The 27,556-nt window shown below is 44.9% G+C and overlaps 1 long non-coding RNA gene across 2 annotated transcripts; it reads right to left on the bottom strand.

Moving 5' to 3' along the window:
• Positions 1-17,778: 17,778 nt before the first annotated feature.
• LOC130277241 (uncharacterized) lies at positions 17,779-27,541 on the bottom strand. 2 transcript variants are annotated; one of them, XR_008845410.1, is made up of 3 exons: positions 27,414-27,541; positions 20,543-20,679; positions 17,779-18,587 (listed from the first exon to the last, which is right to left on the bottom strand). It is a non-coding gene; the product is annotated as an uncharacterized LOC130277241 (long non-coding RNA). The 2 variants fall into 2 exon arrangements; XR_008845409.1 differs by lacking the exon at positions 27,414-27,541 and adding an exon at positions 25,693-26,276.
• Positions 27,542-27,556: the final 15 nt, after the last annotated feature.

Genomic DNA, 27,556 nt, shown 5'->3' with positions numbered 1-27,556 from the left:
ATCCTCGGTGGACAGTAATGGTTTCAAAAATTCCAACCAAAACCAACCACATCTGGAGGTGGCTTTGGCCACTTGTCAGTAGGGTCTGTGTCTTATGGGATGGTCAGTAATAACCTAATGGACCTATTAGTCCTGTGTATAATGATAGCAATAAACATAATAATGGAATGAGCTGTTCTGTATAGGAGGAGGCAGAATCCTCAGAGACATTTCCTCTGGTGGGGGGGGGGGGGGGGGGCAAGCCTTGGAGATCACATAGGTGAAGTGTTTGGTCTATGGATCCATGTGGACATCATAGCTCCTCTGTAAACTATAGCCAGTTGAATTGACCACATCTACATGCCCAAATGCATCGGGTTGCTGTCACGTGATTGGCTAATTAGTTATTTGTGTTAACAAGCAATTGTACAGGTGTACCCTAAAGATACAGTGAATGTATGTCCTATAGCACGATTATGAAGTAGCTTTGGTCATCTATTGTAGATATTTGACTTTCAGAGATATATATTTCGGGACACATTTCTACAGCTCCGCACCCGAACTTTACTTTTCAGGGAGATCTGCAGTCCGCCGTTAGTAATAAAGCTAAAAATGTCTGGATTTGCACAGGAAAAGTCAGTTTAGCTCCCATGACTACTGCATAACAAAACCTTGTATGAATATGAATTCCTTGAGCACGTGCCATAAGTCTCTATTACTGTACCAGCATTTTAATGCGCTGCAGGCAGTACTTGTTCTCATGGCTGATCTCATTGCCCAGCACAGGAGCACCCCATCCGAAATGCATGTTCACCTAAAGATACAATAGGTTCTGTTTGGGAGAGGAGTTTGCAGAGGAAATGGCTGGTGAATATGCAGATGAAAAGCCATTCATGTAATACAGGGGTCTCAAACTCCCGGCCCGCGGGCCGCAAATGGAACGAAAGTTTGGGGCCCGCACCAGGTATATGAAATTTGTATTGCCAGACGCCCGGGACATGTAGTTCCGGGCGCCGGGCAGGTAACTTCGTCAGGCATTTTATCCTCTTAAATGCCGGAAGGCCTCACTTACCCCCCCCCCTCCTCCACGTCTCTGGTTGTTCAGCTGGCCCAAGTCTGATAAGGGACATCGCGCATGTGACGTCCCTCCCCAGACCCGCACAGGACGACGTCAGTGACATCACTCGTCAGGCCGCCGCCGGAGAGGGAGCCTGCTACTACCTAATGTGGGGAACCTGCTACTACATAATGTGGGGAACCTGCTACTACCTAATGTGGGGAGCCTGCTACTACCTAATGTGGGGAACCTGCTACTACCTAATGTGGGGAACCTGCTACTACCTAATGTGGGGAACCTGCTACTACCTAATGTGGGGAACCTGCTATTACATAATGTGGGGAACCTGCTACTACCTAATGTGGGGAACCTGCTACTACCTAATGTGGGGAACCTGCTTCTACCTAATGTGGGGAGCCTGCTACTACCTAATGTGGGGAACCTGCTACTACATAATGTGGGGAGCCTGCTACTACCTAATGTGGGGAACCAGCTACTACCTAATGTGGGGAACCTGCTACTACCTAATGTGGGGAACCTGCTACTACCTAATGTGGGGAACCTGCTTCCACCTAATGTGGGGAGCCTTCTACTACCTAATGTGGGGAACCTGCTTCCACCTAATGTGGGGAACCTGCTGCCTACCTAATGTGGGGAACCAGCTGCCTACCTAATGTGGGGAACCTGCTTCTACCTAATGTGGGGAGCCTGCTACTACCTATAGTGGGGAACCTGCTACTACCTAATGTGGGGAACCTGCTACTACCGATTGTGGGGAACCTGCTACTACCTAATGTGGGGAACCTGCTTCTACCTAATGTGGGGAACCTGCTGCCTACCTAGTGTGGGGAACCTGCTGCCTACCTAATGTGGGGAACCTGCTACTACCTAATGTGGGGAACCTGCTACTACCTAATGTGGGGAACCTGCTTCTTCCTAATGTGGGGAGCCTGCTACTACCTAATGTGGGGAACCTGCTACTACCTAATGTGGGGAACCTGCTACTACCTAATGTGGGGAACCTGCTACTACCTAATGTGGGGAACCTGCTTCCACCTAATGTGGGGAACCTGCTTCCACCTAATGTGGGGAACCTGCTGCCTACCTAATGTGGGGAACCTGCTGCCTACCTAATGTGGGGAACCTGCTGCCTACCTAATGTGGGGAACCTGCTTCTACCTAATGTGGGGAGCCTGCTACTACCTAATGTGGGGAACGGGGAACCTGCTACTACCTATTGTGGGGAACCTGCTACTACCTAATGTGGGGAACCTGCTACTACCGATTGTGGGGAACCTGCTACTACCTAATGTGGGGAACCTGCTACTACCTAATGTGGGGAACCTGCTACCTACCTAATGTGGGGAACCCCCAGAAGTAGCACCCACATCATCTGTCAGCTCATGCTATTACCACATGGGGTAGAGGGAATGGGGGGGTTGCTGGTGGATGATGGGGGTGCTACTGCTGGTGGGGGGTGTTGCTGGTGGATGATGAGGGGCGCATGATGGGGGCATTTTATGTAAGGGGCGCATGCTGCCCAGCCTTACCCAGCTGCTACCTCCAGTGGCCCCCTGAAAATTTGAGTTTGAGACCCCTGATGTAATACATGATCATGGTGCGCAACTATTTCTCATTTACTCCATTTTTTTCAACTGGTGAAGAGGTCACAGCAATGCACCCAAAGTGTGAGGAGAGAAATGATTGCTTCTCCTTCATGTTAGTCTGTAGGTATTGGGGGGGGGGGGGGATTAGATGGAAGTTTATAAAGTGGCTCTTATAAGCTTAGACTTCACATGAAAGAGACCTCACCTACCAGGGGCTTAAAGGGACGCAGCACTACTATAATTATAGCTTCTAGAATAATACAGACACCTTTCCATAGAGACTTGGCCCCCCCTATCCATCATTGTTCTGTAAACAAGCCCTTATGACAGTGTGCATACTGTACAGTGGTACGAGCTTGATAGAATCGGCTTCCAGTTCCTTTGTCTCGCACTAAATTCTTGTAATTTTGGCCCAGAAGGGATTTTTATTTGTTTTATATACTGTAGCCTTTCTATTATTCCTTCTTTAGATCCTTTACATATATACAAAAGCATCTGGGAGGACCCATGTGTTGCACAAAACTAATAAAGGGGTACTCCACCCCTAGACATCTTATCCCCTATCCATAGGATAAGGGATAAAATGTCTGATCACGGGGATCACGACGCTGGGGACCCCCACGATCTCCCTGCTGCAACAAATGTTCGTTTAGAGCGTGTGGTGCAGCGACGTGAGTTTGTGACGTCACTGCCACGCCCCCTTAATGTAAGTATGTGGGAGGGGAACATGACGGCCCCTCCCATAGACTTGCATTGAGGGGGCATGGCCATAACGTCAAAAGCGGGGCATGACCGTGATGTCATGAGCCTCCGCCCCGCATCGCCAGTCATCCGGCATGGAGTGAAGTTTGCTCCATGCACCGGATGTCAGGGGTGCCGCAGCCGAGATCGCGGGGGTCCCCAGCGACGGGACCCCTGTGATCAGACATCTTATTCCCTATCCTTTGGATAGGGGATGAGATGGAGTACCACTTTAAATTTGCGATTGACACCATGTAATGCTGTACTCCTCCTGCGGGAGTGCTGCAGAGTAGTTAAAAAGGGTTTTCCAGCATTAGGTGACTTTAGTAATGAAAGGAGTACTCCGGGATAGAAAAATGTATCCCCTATTCTAAGGATAAGTGTCAGATCCCGAGGGGGATTCAACCACTGGGACCGCATGTGATCTCTCGCACGGCGGCCCTGCTCTCCTCCTAAATGGAGTTTGTAGACCACTGCATGAAGCTGTGGCCGACACATCCCCTCCATGCAGCTCTATGGGAGAGCTGGCGATAACTGAGTGAAGAGCTCCGCCTATCCAATAAAGATGCATGGAGGGGTCGTCACGTCCCATTCAGGAGGAGAGCCGGGGTGCCGAGAGGGAGATTGCAGGGGGTCCCAGCAGTAGGACCCCCCTCGATCTGACACGTATCCCCAATCCTTAGGATAGGGGATAATTTTTTCTAGCCCGAGTTCCCCTTGTGTCATACAGTAATGGACATGCTTACCTGTACTTGTATTGGTGTTAAATGGCCGTGTCCTGTGTCCCCCATTACACTAATGGCTTGTTTCTGGAAACTGGCTACTTCCTGTTTCTGTGGCCTCCCCCAGACTACAATTCCCAGGATCCTTTGTTTCAATGTGGGAGGTAATTTATTTTCCTCCTGCACATCGGTCGCCCAATCTATTGCAGCAAGCCATGCTCCCTTTGATCACATGACTTGCCTGACATCACCTGACACACAAGCTGTGGAGCTGTGTGATGACAAATGCAGGTAGATGCGCGCCGGTAATGTCATCAGGGGGCTGGCTTCACACACAAAACGGACAAAGCAGCTAACTTGTGATGTATTGTCTCAGCTGACTTGTGATGCATTGTCTCGGGCCGCACAGCAAGTTGGGAAAGGTCAGAGACAAGGCTCATTTTGTAGGCTGCAGAAAGTGAACTCGAAGGAATTCAATAGCAGCCACAAACACAGGTAAGAGAAGTATATTAGTGACTAGACTAACTTTTCTGCCCCTGTCTAACATTCAGAGAATCAAAAATCTGGGAATACCCCTTTAAGCACTTCCAACCAGTGTTCCCCACAGATCCCAGCTGATCGCTGGAGGTTCCAGCAGCAGGATGCCCTTAGGCTGGGTTCACACTTGAGAAGCCCTGGACGGAAAACGTCAGTCAGCCCCGACTGATCCGCGCTAGGAAGCTCCGGACTGAATCATTCAGCACTAGGACTGCACAGACATTGCTGTCCCCAGACCGGATTCCGACAGAACATTGAACCTGCTAATTTTTTAATCAAAATTCTAACCAGAAAATTCCGCAGTGTGAATAGGTTCACGGAAAACCCATTCACCTGCACTTTAAAGAGGTACTCCACTGGCAGCGTTGTGATGTCGCGGCCACGCCCCCTCAATGCAAGTCTATGGGAGGGGGCGTGACGTTCGTCAAGCCCCCTCCCATAGACTTGCATTGAGGGGGTGTGGCCCTGACATCACAAGGGGGTGTGGCCATACCAACACAAGGGGCCGTGACTGACCCTCGCAGTGTGAAAACAGCACTTGGAACATTTAGTTCCGAATGCTGACCAGTGGAGTACCCCTTTAAGCTTCATGCAGTGACATTTCTGACCAAAATTCCGGAGTGGAATTCCAGTCGGAAATTCCGAAGTGTGCACCATGGAAATGGTTGGGAAGCCAAAAACAACCACTGACATTTATGTGAGTTGTTTAAAGGGCATAGCCCCATGACCTACACTGCATATTATCAGCATAGCTACGGAGCTACGCAATTTACCAAATTCCCATTAATGGGACATAATGCTAAAATAGAAATTAGGAGGCGTCCAGCACCAAGAAGGCAGGTAAAATCGATTTATTAGAGGTACAAGAACATAGCAAACAGCATACAGGGAGCGTAGTGCCTACGCGCTTCGTGCTGGTGTGCCCTTAGTCATGACTAAGGGCACACCAGCCCGAAACGCGTAGGCACTACGCTCACTGTATGCTGTTTGCTACGTTCTTGTACCTCTAATAAATCGATTTTACCTGCCTTCTTGGTGCTGGACGCCTCCTAATTTCTACTGTTTCCACGTGGAAGGGAACGCCACCCTACCGGTCTGCAGCACAGGGGCTAGGATCCCTGAGCTAAAATAATTATAGCTGTAAACAGGCTGGAGGTGGCTGGAAAGCTAAGTTTATACTTTATGGGAAAATCATTTTAAAGAAACAGTCCATGTTTTGTTTTTTTTGCCCATATGATGCACACTCACCATCACTGGTTCTACAGCGCCGTTTGTTTTATTCCAACTCAGCTGCTTCCATGTGTTTCATTACTGTAAATGGGTCATTTGAGCACCAATCTGACCCACATAAAACAACAGTGCTTATTGTGTCAGAGGAAGTGGGGTAGCTGAGAACTACAGGATGACATCATCACCTATTAAATCCCTCCTGGCAGCTCCCAAACTCCTCCCCTCCAGCTCTATCTGTATACTGCTGCTGACAAAGAATAAGTCAGCCAGCACTTTAGTTGATACCAAACTATTATATGGACCTGGCCTGCAGGTGCACGCTACTAGGCTAGATATACAGCAACAGAAGAATACAGCAGCACACTGCCAGCACAAGGATATAGGTGAAACATGAACATGCAAATAAAACATGGAGAGTTATACAGCTATGGTGTAATAGATGCAAATGTGAAACTATGAGATAATGAGGCACTTAGCTCGCAAATTTGTCTCTGCCGGCGGTCAAATAGCTTGGACCGTCCCACCGCGATAAGGTGGCCTCATTGGGACGGACCCTACACTGTGAATATGCCTCTGTGTGAACAGTTCAGTAAGCATGGCAGGGTCTGGAACATCCAAGACACCTTATATACACCTGATAGAGGTGGGTGGGGTGCAAGGCCAACATGGAGGTAGCCACTCCCCCGTATGTGCAATACAGACAAAGAATAAGTCAGCCAGCACTTTAGTTGATACCAAACTATTATATGGACCTGGCCTGTATACTGCTGCTGCTATCTCTAGGGGATCAGGATACATGGTAGTTATACACCTCCCCTCCAGCTCTATCTGTATACTGCTGCTGCTATCTCTATATGATCAAGATATATAGTAGTTATACACCTCCTTGTTAGCTTCATCTGTATACTGCTGCTATTACTATGGGATCAGGATATATAGTAGTTTTACAATTCCATTCCAGCTCTATCTGTATATTGCTGCTGCTATCTCTATGGGATCAGGATGTATAGTAGCTATACACCTCCTCTCCAGCTCTATCTGTATACTGCTGCTGCAATCTCTGTATGATCAAGATATATAGTAGTTATACACCTCCTTTTTAGCTTCATCTGTATACTGCTGCTATTACTATGGGATCAGGATATATAGTAGTTATACACCTCCTTTTTAGCTTCATCTGTATACTGCTGCTATTACTATGTCATCAGGATATATAGTAGTTATACACCTCCCCTTCAGCTCTATCTGTATACTGCTGCTGTTATCTCTATGGAATCAGGAGGCATAATTGTTAGACACCTCCCCTCCAGCTATAGCTGTATACTGCTGCTGCAATCTCTATATGATCAGAATATATAGTAGTTATACATCTTCCTTTAGCTTCATCTGTATACTGCTGCTATTACTATGGGATCAGGATATATAGTAGTTATACACCTCCCCTTAAGCTATATCTGTATACTGCTGCTGCTATCTCTATGGGATCCGGATATTTAACAATCTTCCCTTGAGGCGTTGTTCACACATTGCATTTTTTTGCTGCATTTTTTTTCTGTCTTTTGAGGTGATTTTTCAGTTGCAGTTGTTAAAACCTGGTAAAAACATGTCTTTTTTCCATATTTTTGCAAAAATGCAGTACAAATGTGTGTAAAAAAATTCAACATGTGAACAAAGGCTAAAGACTTCAATTCTTCATAAAACACCTCAGTTGTGATTTTAGGTCAAATCACTTTCTCCTCATGGAAATATTTCTCTAGAAAATTCACTTTGAATAAGAAAACGCATCAAAACTGCACATGGTGTGAACTGACCTCAACCCACTTATGAGTCTAATAAGTTCGGCACCAGCAGCCGAATTAGATGACCAGGTGCAGTGATCAAAGTCCACATCTTTAACCAGTTGATTTATGGAAAATATAGACAGCATTAGAAAATAAATTCAGTGACGGAATCGCAATCAGTAGGGCTGAAAACTAAATCCTGCCACATCAGTTAAATCAGGTAAGCACATGGCATACACAAGAACCTTTACATTATTCTCCTATAATAGCCTATGCTGCATTATAAAATCATGTACAATAGTGTACAATCTCTTTAAGAACAGAATGAGCTGCAGAATACGACTACTGTATCTAGTGAAGCCTCAATAAACCACCAGTGATATTTCTCTATATGAGTGTATGCAGTAGGACTTTCCATCAGACGGCCAAGGGTGGTGGGGGATGGATAACATTTCTATAGAGGTCTTAATGGAAGCCGCAGCGATTACATATGGAACTGCTGCCCTCCAGCTTCTTGCCTTTTATCCTCCTCGTCCTCCCCGCTTCCTTCTTGATATAGAAATAAAGCCAGGTCAGGTCCATTTAGTAACAAGACGGAGGGTCTTGGAGCTTCGTATTTGTATTCTTGTGTTATTTCAGGCCGACTGGTGAATAATACACTATTAATTCTGGCAAAAACGAAATGTTGCTTGTGATGTGTGACGTTGAGAAGGAGATTATGAAACCGCTCTGGATGTGGGGGAACCATGCTCCGAACTTAGAGAGGTTATCCGCCATAAGGGGATTTTAGTACTTACCTGCCAGACAGTAATGGGCATGCTTAGGAAGGATCCGTGCTGGTCTTGGGGCTAAATGGCTGTTTTGTGAATCCACGCTGCTGCTCTCTTTTTGTGAAATGGCTATTTACTGTTGAAGTTCCCTCTCTCCAACTACAAGTGCCTTGACTCCTTGTTTCTCCCTCACATCAGCCACCCCTCCCATTGAAGAACACCTGGGATAATTTCCTGCAGCCCTGTGGAGAATGATTCCCCCCCCACTAACCCAGTGGTCTCTCCACCTATTGAAGCACAGACACGCTACCTTTAAACACCTGACTAGTGATGTAATGTCTTTGGCCACACTGCAACCTGGGAAAACCTGAGACGACACTCATTTTGTATGCTGATAAAAATAAACATTGGGGCAAAGATCACACAAGAATTGTGAGACCAACCATTATATACAGGTACAGACTCTATATGAAAATTCTTGGAATATCCCTTTAAGGTGCCTATATCCTTTAAATCAGTGTTTCCCAACCAGTGTGCTTCCAAAACTACAACACCGTGCGCAAAGTGAAGTTATGTCATACGGCATCTCTTGATGGCTAAAGGTCTAGGCTTTGGTAAGTAATCTACTGCCATTAGTTGCAACTTTCCATTTAGAAAATTTTGATGTACGTCCTATGAACCCACTTTGTCAGGAGATGTATATTAGCATTAGCCTGGCGCATGTGTAGAGTCCTGCCGGCGGTATGAAGATCTGGCAGCATCAATGTGCGACGATCCGTCAAATGAATGTGATGAAGACTTCCTGTCCTTATAAAATAGGTTAGGGATCAGTATCCACCCGGGGATCTCACGCATGAGCACCTGGGCCGCATAACCCATATCTACATTCCACATTACAAGATCCCAGCACGGCTACTACATGTCCCCTTATATACATCTTTTTTGTATATTTCCCTTCATCATATTGGTCTATGCTGGTGGTCTTCAAACTGTGGACCTCCAGTTGTTGTGGACTGGTTTGGACCGGAGCTGCCTGAGGCTTTCTCTCTCATAACTACTTCTTTTGCAAATGGGGTCTGTGAGCTCCCTTGGCTCTTCTCCCTACTGCGGACTTGGGTCTGAACTTTAAGGGACAGACTTGATGGACAACCTAGTCGGCAGGATCCTGTAAAGGGTGTTGTCACTCTGGAACAGATTGATGCAGCAACAGGGTCTCTTAGGCCGGACCTCATGTGGTGAGGTACAGGCCTACAGTAGAGATCTGGAGTTCACCTCCACTCACTCTCTTCTCCAACACTCATCTAACTAGCTTCTCCTCATCTAGCCAGACTTGGGAGGAGCAGGGAAGAAGCCCTGATTGGCTAAAGCAGTCATGTGATCCCTTAAGCATCCTCCTGCACAGATAAGTTAACTCTCGAGGACACCATGATAGCATAAAAGTGCATTTAACAATCAATATTACAGTACAATAAATTATACAACATCACACATATAAACCTGAGCACTGGGCCCGAAGCAGAAACATTAGGTGACATCCACCTGACAGGTCAGGTAGACAGGTGTGTTCAGCAGTGGTACACCACACACATGAATATGATAACTCAACCCTTCCCCCCACCACATATACACACAAAAAAAAAATTACATTATCACCTTAAGGACGCAGGGCGTACCTATACGCCCTGCGCCTGCTCCCCTGCTATGACTCGGGGTCACGAGCTGACCCCATGTCATAGTGTGGTGGTCCCAGCGGCTATCAACGGCTGGGACCCGTGTCTAATGCCGGACATCACCAATTGCAGTGATGCTCATCATTAACCCATTATACACCGTGATCAAAGTTGATTGCGGTGTCTAAAATTTTAAAAAAGCATTCCCGACTCAGTCGGGCTGATCGGGATCACTGCGGTGTCCCGATCAGCTTAGAAGACGGCTCGAGGTTCCTTACCTGCCTCCTTGCCGTCCGATCTCTCCTGCGATGTTCCAGCCAGGCTCAGCAGGCTGGAGCAATCGAGCGCAGAGATGTCTAGGGATGGAGTACCCCTTTAAGGGGTTAGAAACACCACTCACATCTACTACACCCCACTCAATCAATCCCACCATACTATGTATGTCCCTAATATAGCTCATTGGTTTGATGATATATACATAGGCTGCTTATTCAAACAGTAACCCAACTCCATGATGAAGCTAGGCGAAACGCCCATCGGGGAATGAGGTCTACTGTGTAGTATTATCCTTCGCTCTTAGGTATTGTACTTATCTTATGAAGAACAGATGATCCAACGCTTCTAAAACCAAACTTTAGCTTTATTGCAGTTTCAATCGATACAGGACACCTAAGAGTCCACCACGTGTTTCAAGCGCATGCGCGCTTTTTCATCAGGGATGTACTGTACCTACCTTTCATTTCCTACTGTTAGCTAGGGTTAGGGGGTGATTTAGTACTACATTTGGTTATTAGAACTTGAATGCGACCCGTATTTGGTAGCATGCACTCTTTGTAATTGCAATCTTGCGCTTTTTTTTTATTTATATATTTACGTTTATTTATGTTTTTTTTTTTTTTTATGTTTAAGTAACGTAATAAAGCTGACCTTTTCTCTTGTGTTGTTGTCCCGTGTATGTTATCGGTTATGCCCTGCTATTTCTTGTTACCCATCCTATCAGCAGATACACGGGGGGACGTGATACTGAAGTATCACAATGAAATCATATGAGCGGACCTAGAAACAAAGGGCTTTATTATCTGTGGACGCAACAATATTTTTTGCTACATTCCTGACCATGAAGAGGTTATGATTCTGCGCAACTACCTTTCATTTATAGCAGTGTTTCCCAACCAGTGTGCCTCCAGCTGTTGCAAACCTACAACTCCCGGCATGCCCGGACAGCCAAAGGCTGTCCGGGCATGCTGGGAGTTGTAGTTTTACAACAGCTGAAGGAACACTGGTTGGGAAACACTAATTTATAGCAATGTATGAGGTAAAAAAAAAAGTTATTTTCGTTTAGAAAACAGTGCCACTCTTACCCATTGGCTGACTCTGGTATTGCAACTCTGCCCCATTGCAAACGGTATGATCTCTGCTTGCTGTCAGTAAACGGAAATGCAATTTTAATGCAATGTGTCAGTAAAGGTATGAGCTACCACCCTGGGGCTGATATGTATACACTGAGGGGGAGATTTATCAAAACCCGTCCAGAGGAAAAGTTGCTGAGTTGCCCATAGCAACCGATCAGATCGCTTCTTTCATTTTTCAGAGGCCTTTTCAAAAGTGAAAGAAGCGATCTGATTGGTTGCTATGGGCAACTGGTCAACTTTTCCTTTGGACAGGTTTTGTTTGCTTTCTCAGGTCATGTTCACACGGCGGAATGTCCACATGGAATTCTGATTTCAATGGGATTCTGCTGCACTGTCAACACAACGGAATTTCCGCGGCAGAAGTATCAGCTGCGGAAATCCTGACTCCGGCGTCCGTAGAAAAAATACACGTCAATTCTTTCTGCATTTTCCGCTCGGAAATACATTGCTGTCTATGAGACGGAGCATTTCCGAACAGATCTATCGACCGCCAGTACATTTAAGTGTGCGGAATATCTGCGGCTGTATTTTTTGGGCAAAAAAAAAAAAAAAAGAAACTGACTGCAGAACAGCAGAAATTTTAACCATTTTTTTAAATGCCACTTAAGTATTTATTTTATTTTATTTTTATGCTATTTTTTTAAATATTTTTATGAGTTTTTTTGTCCTCTTTTTCCACAGCTATAGCTATTATGTCATTTGCAAAGTAGCTGTTTTTGGGGCAAAAAATAAATAAAATAAAAAAACAACATCCTAAAAGAATGTGAAGAAAAACATCCCATGAAACTGACTTTTTTGAGTCATAAGGGTCCTTAATTTTACACTTTAAAGGAGTTTTGTAGTGAAATATAACTTATCCCCTATTCTTTGGAGGGGATATAAGTCAGGGGCACGGTTGGAAATTTAGTTTTTTTTTTAGATTTATTTTATTACATTATTAACAATTTTTATTTGTTTTATTTATTTTGTTATTTTTTTCCCCCATTTATTTATTCTATATATTTATTAAGAGCTGCAGCTCTCGGCGGCAGCAGGATTCTCCACTTGTGGAGCGCAGCCGGGAGAGGGACATGTCCGTGACATCAGGGGCGCACGGATGTCTGCTGCTCTTAAAGTGGCAGCGTCCCTACCCTGGCTGCGTTTACTTGGGGCTGTGGCCGGCCCGGTGCGCCACCACAGAAGGGGACCTCCCGGCGGTATGACAGTGTGGTGTTTACATATTCCATCCTGTTCGTGAATAAGTTCCAGAGCATGTATGGACATTATTTAAATGCACAGAGACTCTATATATTTTTCATAATTTTTGTTATCATCAGCCTGAACTGGGACATTTGGATTAATGCTTAAGGACTGCATCCGGCCCTCTGGCCATTTCGTTCCTCTCCCTAAGGGGACATACGTCGGGGAAGACTTTTGTTAAGTAAGGGGGTTTGTGGTGTCCCAGTACAGGACATGGTCCTGTATCCTTCCTAAGTCCCCTCAGGAAGAGTCTCTGCAGTCCATAGGGCTGCTCTCCTGCAGGGCTTAGCCCCTTGCTCATCAGTTACTGCTTATATAAATGCATTGTAAATGTATTGTGCATATTGTTCATTGTATATAACATTTGTACAAGTGTATAAAATGTATAGGACCTTTCTGGGTCATGTGATCTACTGTCATGTGATGTACCCAGAGTTCCCTGGGTACAGGACCTACAGGCTTTGCAACCAATGGGCTGGGGGGGGGACAGATGTAAATGCTGAGGTTTTTTCTTTCAGCAGAAAAACATGTGCTGAAAAACTCCTCGTTCCTAGCAGAATAATTGTTCTTTTATACCCTTGCTGAGCAAAAAAAAAGTGTTTGTGTGGCCGGGTGTGAATCCCTCACTTCTGCTCGGTGTCACGTTTATGCGTGTAAACACCTCGGCGCGTCATTATGTAACACGTTTCGCTAATTTGATGGCTCAGATGAGACACAAAGAGGCTTTACCTAATAAAACTGCAAATCTTGTCACCCATGATTGCTGGTTCTCTGTATAACCCAGGAGCGCTGTCAGGTAATTCATTTATAAAGGGTTGTAGTTGTAGGCCGCAGCGTAGTTATATTAGTTTAAAGGGGTACTCCGGTGGAAAACTTTTTTTCTTTTTAAATCAACTGGTGCCAGAAAGTTAAACAGATTTGTAAATTACTTCTATTAAAAAATCTTAATCCTTCCAGTACTTATTAGCTGTTGAATACTACAGAGGAAATTATTTTCTTTTTGGAACACAGAGCTCTCTGCTGACATCACGAGCACAGTGCTCTCTGCTGACATCTCTGTCCATTTTAAGAACTGTCCAGAGTAGGAGAAAATCCCCATAGCAAACATATGCTGCTCTGGACAGTTCCCAAAATGGACAGAGATGTCAGCAGAGAGCACTGTGCTCATGATGTCAGCAGAGAGCTCTGTGTTCCAAAAAGAAAATAATTTCCTCTGTAGTATTCAGCGGCTAATAAGTAAAAGAAGGATTAAGATTTTTTAATCGAAGTAATTTACAAATCTGTTTAACTTTCTGACACCAGTTGATAAAAAAAAAAGTTTTCCACCGGAGTACCCCTTTAACCCCTTAAGGATGCCGCCTATTTGGACCTTAAAGGAGAACTTCGGCAAAAATTAAGGGTTAAGTAGCTGATCGCGGTGAGGTCTGACCGCTAAGACCCCCTGGGATCTCCGGAAAGGGAATCGGCGCATAGCGAGGAGCTTGTGCTGCAGATGGCTTGCGCTCCCTTGACTTCTATGGGGGGCGCCAAAAAGACCCAAGTACAGCACTCGGGCAACATTAGTGCTTTCATAGAAATGAATGGAGCGCGTGCTGTCTATTGGTGAAGGACACGCGCTCCTCACTGAGAGAGCCGGGGCACCGTTTTGGCGATTGCGGGGGTCCGACTGCTGGATAGGGAAGAAGAATAGGGAATAAGTTAACTTTTGATGGCATTCTCCTTTAATGACCGAGCCCCTTTTTTCAAATGAACTGTGACCTGTGTCTCTTTAAAGGGGTACTCCGCTGCTCAGCGTTTGGAACAAACTGTTCCTAACACTGGAACTGGCGCCGGGAGCTCGTGACGTCATAGCCCCGCCACCTCATAACGTCCCACCCCACCCCCTCAATGCAAGTCTATGGGAGGGGGCGTGACAACTGTCACGCCCCCTCCCATAGACTTGCATTGAGGGGGCGGGGCGTAACTTCATGAGCTCCCAGCTCCAGCGTTCGGAATAGTTTGTTCCAAACGCTGAGAAGCGGAGTACCCCTTTAAGTGGTAATAACATTGTAATGCTTCAACTGAGCAAAGCGATTTTGAGACTGATAGGGGGAGATTTATCAAAACCTGTCCAGAGGAAAAGTTGCTGAGTTGCCCATAGCAACCAATCAGATCACTGCTTTCACTTTTGAAATGGTATCTGAGAAATGAAAGAAGCGATCTGATTGGTTGCTATGGGCAACTCAGCAACTTTTCCTCTGGACAGGTTTTCATAAATCTCCCCCGTTGTACTTTATATTAGTGGTAACTTTTTGCTTATAATTGCAGCGATTTTTTGAAAAAAAAATAAAATAAATAAAACTCTAAAATATTAGAAATTGGAAAAATTCTGCCGTTTTTCTAAAATTATTTATGGCGTTCTTTATGAGATAAAAATGATGTTATCTTTATTCTGTGGGTCAGTACGATTAAGCCATAAATTTTTTATTATTAATCTGACCGAATTTTGTGAGGACTCATTTTTTTGTGGGACGAGCTGTACGTTTTATTGTCATCATTTTTGCGATACATGCTTTTGATCATTTTTATTACATTTTTTGGACTTTTTTGGTGTTTGTTTTTTTTTTACGGTGTTGACCTTGCGGGATAAATAACATTATTTTATAGTACAAGTCATTACAAATGTGGCAATACCTATTATGTGTATATATTATTATTATTATATATATTTTTTTATATTACAGGGCTTTATTGGGAAATGGGCATTTATTTTTTTTATTTTTTTTTACACTTTATTGATTTATTGAAAATCATTTTATTTTTATACTTTTAACTTTTTTTCTGTTATACTAGGCTGCAGTACATCTGTCCTGCAGCACAGTATAATTGTCAGTATACTCAGATAGGAGGCCATCAGCTGCTATGACAACCATCGGGACCCCGTGATCACAGCGCAGGATCACCAATGGGGGACAGGGGGAACCCCCTACCCCTATCAAATCTATAGATGCCGTGGTAAGTACTATCATATTCTCAGCAGCTGCAGTGGGATGTTGGCTGTGATTGGCAGCCGCGTCCCGCCGCTGATCAGCCGCACAGCGGTAAGAATTGTCAAACCAGTTGCGCAAACATGTCAGCTGCATGTAGCAGGTAGGGGTTAAAATTAATAAATAATAATTCTTATTTATATAGTGCCAGCATATTCCGCAGCGCTGTACATAGTTTGTCATCACTCATGTTGATCCCGGTCCCCATTGGGGCTCAAAATCTAAATTCACCTATCAGTACATTACAGGCAGGGCTCAAGTTCTGCAGGAACGCGTGGGAACTGAGTTCCTGCACTTTTTCCACAGCAGGAACACCTTTCCCATTAGCCGTACTGGCCCTTGAGTGGAAATCTTGGGTGAATTCCCACACTTTTTTTTCCCATGACTTGACCCCTGGTTACAGGGTGTAGGAGGAAACCAGAGTACCCGGAGGAAACCCACATAAACACAGGGAGAACATACAAACTCCTTGCAGATATTGTCCTTGGTGGGATTTGAACCTAGGACCCCTTTATTACAATGTTTGAATCTGCAATATGTAGAGGATAGATAACAGAGGGGTTATGACAGGGTTTGTTTGTAGTCTGTAACTATGGGGACAAATAGGTCCATATCAGTATTTCCCAACCAGTGTGCCTCCAGCTGTTGCAAAACTACAACTCCCAGCATGCCCCGACAGCCTTCGGCTGTCGGGGCATGCTGAGAGTTGTAGTTTTGCAACAGTAGGAGAAACATTGGTTTGGAAATACTGTTCTATATATAAGCTGTATACATTAGAAAAACAAATATGCACGATCAGTTGAGTTGAGCATGTATGTTTATAGGAAGGCCGGAGGAGATTGCTCTGTCAACAGCTATTAAAGTGTATGTACACTGCTCAAAGAAAATAAAGGGAACCCTAAGATAACACGTCCTAGATCTGAATAAATGAACTAATCGTATGAAATACTTTCGTCTTTACATAGTTGAATGCGCTGACAACAAAATCACACAAAAATTATCAATGGAAATCAAATGTATCAACCCATGGAGGTCTGGATATGGAGTCACACTCAAAATCACAGTGGAAAACCCCACTACAGGCTGATCCAACTTTATGTAATGTCCTTAAAGGGGTTATCCGGGAAAAAAACTTTTTTTTATATCTCAACTGGCTCCAGAAAGTTAAACAGATTTGTAAATTACTTCTGTTAAAAAATCTTAATCCTTTCAGTACTTATGAGCTTCTGAAGTTAAGGTTGTTCTTTTCTGTCTAAGTGCTCTCTGATGACACGTGTCTCGGGAAGCGCCCAGTTTAGAAGCAAATCCCCATAGCAAACCTCTTCTAAACTGGGTGGTTCCCGAGACAAGCAGAGATGTGAGCAGAGAGCACTTGGAAAGAAAAGAACAGCCTTAAAGGGGTACTCCGCCCCTGGCATCTTATCCCCTATCCAAAGGATAGGGGATAAGAAGTTAGATCGCCGCGGTCCCGCTGCTGTGGACCCCGGTGATCGCCGCTTAGGCACTGCACGATCATTACAGCACAGAGCGAGTTCGCTCTGTGCGTAATGACGGGCGATACAGGGGCCGGAGCAGCGTGACGTCATGGCTCCGCCCCTCATGACATCACGGCCCCTTAATGCAAGTCTATGGCAGGGGGTGTGACAACGGCCACGCCCCCTTCCCATAGACTCGTATTGACGGGAGTGGGCCGTGACAACACGAGGGGCGGATCCGTGACGTAACGATGCTCCGGCCCCTGTATTGCCCGTCATTACGCACAGAGCGATATCGCTCTGTGCAGTAATGATAGCGGGGTGCTGCAGCAGCGGTCCCCGGGGTCCCCAGCAGCGGGACCCCGGCGATCTGACATCTAGATGTCTAGGGGCGGAGTACCCCTTTAACTTCAGAAGCTCATAAGTACTGAAAGGATTAAGATTTTTTAATAGAAGTAATTTACAAAACTGTTTAACTTTCTGGAGCCAGTTGATATATGAAATTTTTTTTTTCCTGGAATACCCCTTTAAAACAAGTCACAATGAGGCTCAGTAGTGTGTGTGGCCTCCACGTGCCCGTATGACCTCCCTACAACACCTGGGCATGCTCCTGATGAGGTGGAGGATAGTCTCCTGAGGGATGTCCTCCCAGACCTGGACTAAAGCATCCGCCAACTCCTGGACAGTCTGTAGTGGATGGAGCGAGACGTCCCAGATGTGCTCAATTGGATTCAGGGGAACGGGCGGCCAGTCCATAGCATCAATGTCTTCCTCTTGCAGGAACGGCTGACACACTCCAAGAACAAGGACACTTTGGGTATGTTCACACGGCGGAATATTCGTGCGGAATTCTGCCGGAATTTTCCACATGGACATTCCGCTGCTGCAGAATCCCATTGATTTTAATGGGATTCTGCTGCACTCTTCACACTGTGGAATCTCCCGATACCGGCGTCTATTCTTTCTACGGATTTCGCTTGGAAATAAATTGCCGGGGGCATTTCCGATTGGTCCTGGTGCCCGCCGGATCGGGCAAATGTGCAGAATGTACGCACGTGTTTTCCGGGCGGACATTGCGCACATTTTCCTACCGTGTGAACATGGCCTAACAGAGAAATACATAAATTCACAGAAATGTGACAGAGACATCTAATTATCACAAGTTACGAGATGTAAATGAATGTGATGGAGCTGAATTATCGCCGCGTCTTACGTTTTCCTTTTTTTTCCTCCTTTTAAATCCGAGTCAGTAGTTTTGCATTGAGCTTCACAAAGCAGCGTTGTCTGCTAGGAACAACCTCTAAGTGATTGTATAACATCCAAATTCAGCCAGTACGTTCTCTAAGATTAAAAAGGTCACAAAGAGACAATTTACCGACATAAAGGGGTACTCCGGCTTTCAAACGCTTAAATGAAGAGATAAAAATATACAGGGGGTGCTCCCTGATGAGGTGTATCCGCTGGTGTGTGCCCTTCACCACGCCCAGGTGATATACCAACCTTTTTTGGAAGCTGCGCCGAAGTTGGCAGCAAGTGGCGTAAGTAAAGGTGAATTCGATAGTTGGCTGCTGCTCTCTTACCGGTATCGGACCCCAGTAGTGGTGACCGATGGAAATAGGCGAAAGACAAAATGAGGTAAAGAAACCGGTTTAGCGGAGGCGCTGCACAACTGTAGCCATGAAGAGAAGACTCGAGCAGCACAGGACAAAATAACTTTTATTGATAGAATTCGGGACAACGCGTTTCGGCATACCCGAATGCCTTCCTCAGGTCCACTTATAGTTCCCAGGAGTTCATTATGCTGAGTTCTGGGTTGCTGGTGGTGGATGTCCTGTCTCTTTCTGTGCTGTCGCAGTCCTGAGGGACCGTGGCAGCACAGAAAGAGACAGGACATCCACCACCAGAGACCAAGAACTGAGCATAATCAACTCCTGGGAACTATAAGTGGACCTGAGGAAGGCATTAGGGTATGCTGGTTCTGGGTTGCTGGTGGTGGATGTCCTGTCTCTTTCTGTGCTGCCGCGGTCCTGAGAGACCGCGACAGCACAGAAAGAGACAGGACATCCACCACCAGAGACCCAGAATTGAGCATAATCAACTCCTGGGAACTATAAGTGGACCTGAGGAAGGCATTAGGGTATGCTGGTTCTGGGTTGCTGGTGGTGGATGTCCTGTCTCTTTCTGTGCTGCCGCGGTCCTGAGGGACCGCGACAGCACAGAAAGAGACAAGACATCCACCACCAGCAACCCAGAACTGAGCATAATAAACTCCTGGAAACTATAAGTGGACCTGAGGAAGGCATTAGAGTATGCCGAAACGTGTTGTCCCGAATTCTATCAATAAAAGTTATTTTGTCCTGTGCTGCTTGAGTCTTCTCTTCATGGCTACAGTTGTGCACCGCTAAACTGGTTTCTTTACCTCATTTCGGCTTTCAAATGCGTATTTCCTATACACAGGTCTGATCTTAAAGGGGTACTCTGCTGAAAACATCTTATTCCCTATCCAAAGGATAGGGGATAAGATGTTAGATTGCAAGGGTCCCACCGATGGGGACCCCCTGCTATCTCCAGGCCGGCAGCGGTGGCGTCCGGAACATGGAAGCTTGCAGCTTCCGCGTTCGTGATGTCGCGCCACGCCCCCTCCATTCATGTCTATGGGAGGGGGCGTGACGGCTATGCCTCTTCCCATAGACGTGAATGGAGGGGCCGTAATGTACTTTAATGCTAGTTAGGAAAGACTGCATTACAAAATCAGGGTCCAGTCTGATAGGCCATTCAGGAGTCTGGGAGAGCTGGGTAGGAGCCTTCGGCTGTCCAGGCATGCTGGGAGTTGTAGTTTTGCAACAGCTGGAGGCTCCCTGTTTGGGAAACACTGCTGCAGACTTATTTGGGGGGGGGGGGGGTCTGTCTGCCTCTTTAACCCTTCAAAATATTTTACCTTTATTCTCACTGTTACCTGTGCTACATTGCTCTACCAGCAGCTATATAGTAGTTTTTTTTAAACAGATTCCCTTTAAAAACATTACTGATCGGATCATTGGGATTGCACTTTATGTGAATGCAAAGGACTAAAGAACATACAATACCCAAAAACAATAGGGCCGTAATGTACTTTAATGGCTAAACTGTAAACAAAGTGACAATACAAGGAGAAACCATGTAGAAACTGGACACTGCTGACACATATAAATATAATGGGAACAGGACGTATGAGGGGGGGGGGGGGGGGGGGGGTAGTCATTCTGTGTATTAGAAGGTGATGTCATCAGTTTCATCATCACTAATGTAATTATTACCATTGGTTTGTAGGATTATGCTGTGTATGCTGCCTCGTGGGTCATCCTGTTCACGTCATTGTCTCTACGATACACCATCAATGCCCGATCCATAGAGGAACAACTTCTACGAGCCTGTTGACAAAGTGGCCATATACCTGTCATATCACGGAAAAAAAAAAGTTATATGTTACTCAGTACCTAACTGTGATCGTGTACATATAATTATTATGTGTCTAGCACCTATATTTCTCTCACAAATACCTTCTATCTGTTGCTCATTTGGTTTGTCATTCTGTGTCCTGGAGGGGGCGTGTCCTTACTCTGCATGATTCATCTTCCTCCCTGAGTGCTGGGTCTCTTCATCCAATCACTGCAGGCTGCTCTGTAACCCCTCCTCCTTGCTGCTCTGTAACCCCTCTTCCTTGCTGCTCTGTAACCCCTCCTCCTTGCTGCTCTGTAACCCCTCCTCCTTGCTGCTCTGTAACCCCTCCTCCATGCTGCTCTGTAACCCCTCCTCCTTGTTGCTCTGTAACCCTTCCTCCTTGCTGCTCTGTAACCCCTCCTCCTTGCTGCTCTGTAACCCCTCCTCCTTGCTGCTCCGTAACCCCTCCTCCTTGCTGCTCTGTAAACTCTCCTTGCTGCTCTGTAATCCCTCCTCCTTGCTGCTTTGTAACCCCTCCTCCTTGCTGCTCTGTAACCCCTCCTCCTTGCTGCTCTGTAACCCCTCCTCCTTGCTGCTCTGTAACCCCTCCTCCTTGTTGCTCTGTAACCCTTCCTCCTTGCTGCTCTGTAACCCCTCCTCCTTGCTGCTCTGTAACCCCTCCTCCTTGTTGCTCTGTAACCCTTCCTCCTTGCTGCTCTGTAACCCCTCCTCCTTGCTGCTCTGTAACCCCTCCTCCTTGCTGCTCCGTAACCCCTCCTCCTTGCTGCTCTGTAAACTCTCCTTGCTGCTCTGTAATCCCTCCTCCTTGCTGCTTTGTAACCCCTCCTCCTTGCTGCTCTGTAACCCCTCCTCCTTGCTGCTCTGTAACCCCTCCTCCTTGCTGCTCTGTAACCCCTCCTCCTTGCTGCTCTGTAACTCCTCCTTGCTGCTCTGTAACCCCTCCTCCTTGCTGCTCTGTAACCCCTCCTCCTTGCTGCTCTGTAAACCTTCCTCCTTGCTGCTCTGTAACTCCTCCTCCTTGCTGCTCCGTAACCCCTCCTCCTTGCTGCTCTGTAACCCCTCCTCCTTGCTGCTTTGTAACCCCTCCTCCTTGCTGCTCTGTAACCCCTCCTCCTTGCTGCTTTGTAACCCCCCTCCTTGCTGCTCTGTAACCCCTCCTCCTTGCTGCACTGTCACCCCTCCTCCTTGCTGCTCTGTCACCCCTCCTCCTTCCTGCTCTGTAACCCCTCCTCCTTGCTGCTCTGTAACCCCTCCTCCTTGCTGCTTTGTAACCCCTCCTCCTTGCTGCTCTGTAACCCCTCCTCCTTGCTGCTTTGTAACCCCTCCTCCTTGCTTCTCTGTAACCCCTCCTCCTTGCTGCTCTGTAACCCCTCCTCCTTGCTGCTCTGTAACCCCTCCTCCTTGCTGCTCTGTAACCCCTCCTCCTTGCTGCTCTGTAACCCCTCCTCCTTGCTGCTCTGTAACCCCTCCTCCTTGCTGCTCTGTAACCCCTCCTCCTTGCTGCTTTGTAACCCCTCCTCCTTGCTGCTCTGTAACCCCTCCTCCTTGCTGCTTTGTAACCCCCCCTCCTTGCTGCTCTGTAACCCCTCCTCCTTGCTGCACTGTAACCCCTCCTCCTTGCTGCTCTGTCACCCCTCCTCCTTCCTGCTCTGTAACCCCTCCTCCTTGCTGCTCTGTAACCCCTCCTCCTTGCTTCTCTGTAACCCCTCCTCCTTGCTGCTCTGTAACCCCTCCTCCTTGCTGCTCTGTAACCCCTCCTCCTTGCTGCTCTGTAACCCCTCCTCTTTTCTGCTCTGTAACCCCTCCTCCTTGCTGCTTTGTAACCCCTCCTCCTTGCTTCTCTGTAACCCCTCCTCCTTGCTGCTCTGTAACCCCTCCCTCCTCCTTGCTGCTCTGTAACCCCTCCTCCTTGCTGCTCTGTAACCCCTCCTCCTTGCTGCTCTGTAACCCCTCCTCCTCCTCTTAGGACAGGAGTAAGCACAGATTGGTGCTAGTCCCAAACCTCACTTTTTGGACATTGTTCCTGCTGGTGGACAAAGATGATGCTGCAGCTGGACAGGACTATATTCTGGATGGTATAGGGACCCCCAGTGGTCTTTTTTTAATATTTATTTTATTTTTTATTTTTTATAAAAAGGAAAATAAAAATTACTTACAAAGTATATTAGAATGTTTTGCCAAGATGTCCAAGAAATAAAAAGTATTTAAAGGGGTACTCCACTGGAAATATTTTTTTTTTAATTAACTGGTGCAGGAAAGTTAAACAGATTTGTAAATTAATATTCAAGGTAAGGATAGAAAGGTGGACTGGGCACTGCGCACACTTCTGGTGTCACCGGAGGGTTTGACAAAGCGCCAAACAGGCGTGAAACAGCGTTGTTACCCGGTGTGTGCCCCTGCTCTCTCCGCTCTGCGATTGTGCCGCGGACCAATGTTCTTTTCATGCTTGGCTTGAAAATAAATTGAACACTGCAGCAGGACCCAGGTGTGTGCTCCTCATTTTTCTTCTCTATTGTAGATTTGTAAATTACTTTTATTTAAAAATCTTAATCCTTCCAGTACTTATCGGCTGACACCTCTGTCCATGCAAGGAACTGTCCAGAGTAGGAGCAAATCCCCATAGAAAACCTCACCTGCTCTGGACAGTTCCTGAGACAGACAGAGGTGTCAGCAGAGAGCACTGTGGTCAGACTGAAAAGAACTACACAACTTCCTTTTTTGCATTTCTTTTCTGTCTGACCACAGTGCTCTCTGCTGACACCTCTGTCTGTCTCAGGAACTGTCAAGAGCTGGATAGGTTTGCTATGGGGATTTTCTCCTGCTCTTGACAGTTCCCGAGACAGACAGAGGTGTCAGCAGAGAGCACTGTGGTCAGGCAGAAAATAAATTCAAAAAGAAAAGAGTTTTCTCTGTAGCATACAGCTGCTAATAAGTACTGGAAGGATAAAGATTTTTTTTTTTTTTAATAGAAGTAATTTACAAATCTGTTTAACTTTCTGGCACAAGTTGATTAAAAAATAAATAAATATATATATATAAAATAAAAATTCCACTGGAGTACCCCTTTTAAGGAGTCAGGAGTCTGGCAGCGGCTTGCCTCCCCTCAAAATAGCACCCCCATCTGTATGAGAGCGACCCCACTAGTTCTATGCTACAAGGACAAGCAGATGCCTTTATTTGCGGAGTTCTTCCATTGTGATAGACACCAACCTGATTAGCTCCCTAGACGTTTATGGTGACAGCCCAGTGTTTTCCAACCAGGGGGCCTCCAGCTGTTGCAAAACTACAACTCCCAGTTGTAGTTTTGCAACAGCTGGAGGCACCCTAGTTGGGAAACAATGGGACAGCCGGTGATTCATTCATCAAACAATAACCAATGTGTCATCTCATCTTTGTTTTGTCGCGTCGAGTGACAGCGCCGCTATTTTGTTTATTTCGTGTGGTAACAAATATTCCAAATAATGTTTGTCAGAATTCTTTCCATATGAAATAGTCTCCTATGTGATGCAGTAAACAACCCCAATAATGATCAGTGATACATTGTATATCCTTATTATAAATAGTGATGAGCGGCAGGGGCCATATTCGAATTTGCGATATTTAGCGAGAATATATTGACGATTATTCGTCCTATGTTCGCGAAATCCGCATATTCGCTCCCTTTTTTTGCATAAAAATTTGCAGGTGAAAAAAACAAACAACAATTAAAAAATAAACGAATATTTGTCATTACTGATATATATATCACTATATATATATTCGCTATGTTCGTTCACTTTTTTTTCCATGCGACAATTCACCTGGAAAATTTGCATAAAGATTTGCATGTAAAAAAAAAAACCCCGAATATTCCTCATTAGGAATATATAGCACTATATTCAAAATATTTGCGAAATCGCAAAGTGATGATGTTCGCGATAAAAATTTGCATTACGAATATTCGTGTTCCACACTAATGAGCGGCAGGGGCCATATTTGAATTTGCGATGTTTCAAGAATATATTGATGATTATTCGTCCTATGTTCTAGAAATTCGCATATTCGCTATGCTCGTTCACTTTTTTTCCCATGCGAAAATTCGCATAAAAAATTTGCATGTGAAAAAAACAAAAAACAAATATTTGTCATAACGAATATATAAAACTATATTCTAAATATTTGCAAAATCGCGAAGTGATGATGTTCGTGATAAAAATTTGCATTACGAATATTCACGCTCAACACTAATGAGCGACAGGGGCCATATTCGAATTTGCGATATTTTGCAAATATATGGACGAATATTTGTCCTATGTTCGCGAAATTCGCATATTCGCTATGTTCGTTCTCCTCTTTTTTTTCATGCGAAAATTCGTAATGAAATTCCTGAATCAGTGTCCAGTCTGGAAGTGACGATATTTGCATAAACATTTGCATAAATTTGCATAAAATGAATATTCGTCATATATCACTATATTCTAAATATTTGTGAAATCGCGAAGTGCCGATATTTGCGGTTAAAATTTGCATTTCGAATATTCGCGCTCAACACTATAAATACATTATAAATACTGAGGGGGAGATTTATTGTTGTCTGGTTTTGTGCACTCTTTTTTGTGGTGATTTTAGCGCACGTGCGACCACTCCCCCGAAACACAAGACATCAGCTCCCAGCAACAACAAAAAAGACAAATATAATGCAAATCCGCAGTTGCGCAAAAAAAAATAAATTTCTTTTAATCTAAAATAAACAAAAATAATCTAAAATGAACAAAACAATGATAAATTCCCCGTTTTCTTTTTGTCTTCACCACGTGGGCCGGTGCTGACGGATCTTATTACGGATGCCCAGGGATATCTGACAATCGGCGTATTCTACCACATTGATCTCCAAACATCCCCCCCGCTATATCAATACCCAGGGGTGAGGAGCAGGAGAGATGTGGGTCCACAGGAGGGGGACGGATCACACAACCCCCTTTATATCTCCTATTTCTCTTTTATCTATGTTTTGGGTTTGGCTCACCTTCAAGTGCAGAAAATCTGCAGCATTTCTTTGCAAGGTGTATTCCCAGCCTAAGGCTACGTTCACACTGCGGAATAGTCCACGTGCCGTGGAATTTCTCTGCCCTGAACTTCCGTATTATGTTCCTACAGTTCTGGATGTCACCAAGTTCATTGTACATCTGTTCTAGATTACACAGAGTCCATTACAGTTAGTTCTAGATTACACATAGTCCATTACATGTCAGTTCTAGATTACACATAGTCCACTACATGTCAGTTCTAGATAACACACAGTCCATTCACATCAGTTCTAGATTACACCGAGGACAATACAATCAGTTCTAGATTAGGCAGAGAACATTACATATCAGTTCTAGATTACACAGAGAACATTACACACCAGTTCTAGATTACGCAGTCCATTCATGTCAGTTCTAGAATACACAGATAACATTATGTCAGTTCTAGAGTACACATGGTCCATTCATGTCAGTTCTAGAATACCCAGATAACATTATGTCAGTTCTAGATTACACAGAGAACATTACATGTCAGTTCTAGATTACACAGAGAACATTACACATCAGTTCTAGATTACGCAGTCCATTCATGTCAGTTCTAGAATACACAGATAACATTATGTCAGTTCTAGATTACACAGAGAACATTACATGTCAGTTCTAGATTACACAGAGAACATTACACATCAGTTCTAGATTACGCAGTCTGTTCATGTCAGTTCTAGAATACACAGATAACATTACGTCAGTTCTAGATTACACAGAGAACATTGCACTTTAGTTCTAGATTATACAGAGAGCATTACAAGTTAGTTCTAGATTACGCCTAATCCATTACACACAAGTTCTAGATTACACAAATCCATTCACATAAATTCTAGATATAGCAGAGAACATTACATGTCAGTTCTAGATTCCACATAGAACATTGCATGTTAGTTCTAGATTATACATATTCCATTACACATAACTTCTAGATTACACATAGTCCGTTCCCGTCAGTTCTATTATATGCATAGTCCGTTCACGTTTCTAGATTACACAGAGAACATTACACGGCACTTCCAGATTACACAGAGAACATCACATGTCGGTTCTAGATTCCATATAGAATATTACATGTTAGTTCTAGATTATACATACTCCATTACACGTCAGTTCTAGATTACACATAGTCCGTTCATGTCAGTTCTATTTTATGCATAGTCCGTTCATGTCAGTTCTAGATTCCACAGAGAACATTACAGGTTGGTTCTGGATTCCACAGAGAACATCACATGTCGGTTCTAGATTCCATATAGAATATTACATGTTAGTTCTAGATTATACATACTCCATTACACATCAGTTCTAGATTACACATAGACCGTTCACGTCAGTTCTATTTTATGCATAGTCCGTTCTAGATTCCACAGAGAACATTACAGGTTGGCTCTGGATTCCACAGAGAACATTACACGTCAGTTCTAGAGTCCACAGAGAACATTACAAGTCACTTCCAGATTACACAGAAAACATTACAGGTTGGTTCTAGATTCCACAGAGAACATTACAAGTCACTTCCAGATTACACAGAAAACATTACAGGTTGGTTCTAGATTCCACAGAGAACATTACACGTCACTTCCAGATTACACAGAAAACATTACAGGTTGGTTCTAGATTCCACAGAGAACATTACACGTCAGTTCTAGATTCCACAGAGAACATTACACGTCACCTCCAGATTACACAGAAAACATTACAGGTTGGTTCTAGATTCCACAGAGAACATTACACGTCAGTTCTAGAGTCCACGCTCAGGATGTTTATAGTTCTTCTGTAGAACGATCCCGGTCTCTCGCGCTTCCTCCCAGGCCCCGC

This window comes from Hyla sarda, chromosome 6 (assembly GCF_029499605.1).
Source record: "Hyla sarda isolate aHylSar1 chromosome 6, aHylSar1.hap1, whole genome shotgun sequence".
NCBI lineage: Eukaryota > Metazoa > Chordata > Amphibia > Anura > Hylidae > Hyla > Hyla sarda.
This window is presented reverse-complemented; position numbering and strand designations above follow the sequence as displayed.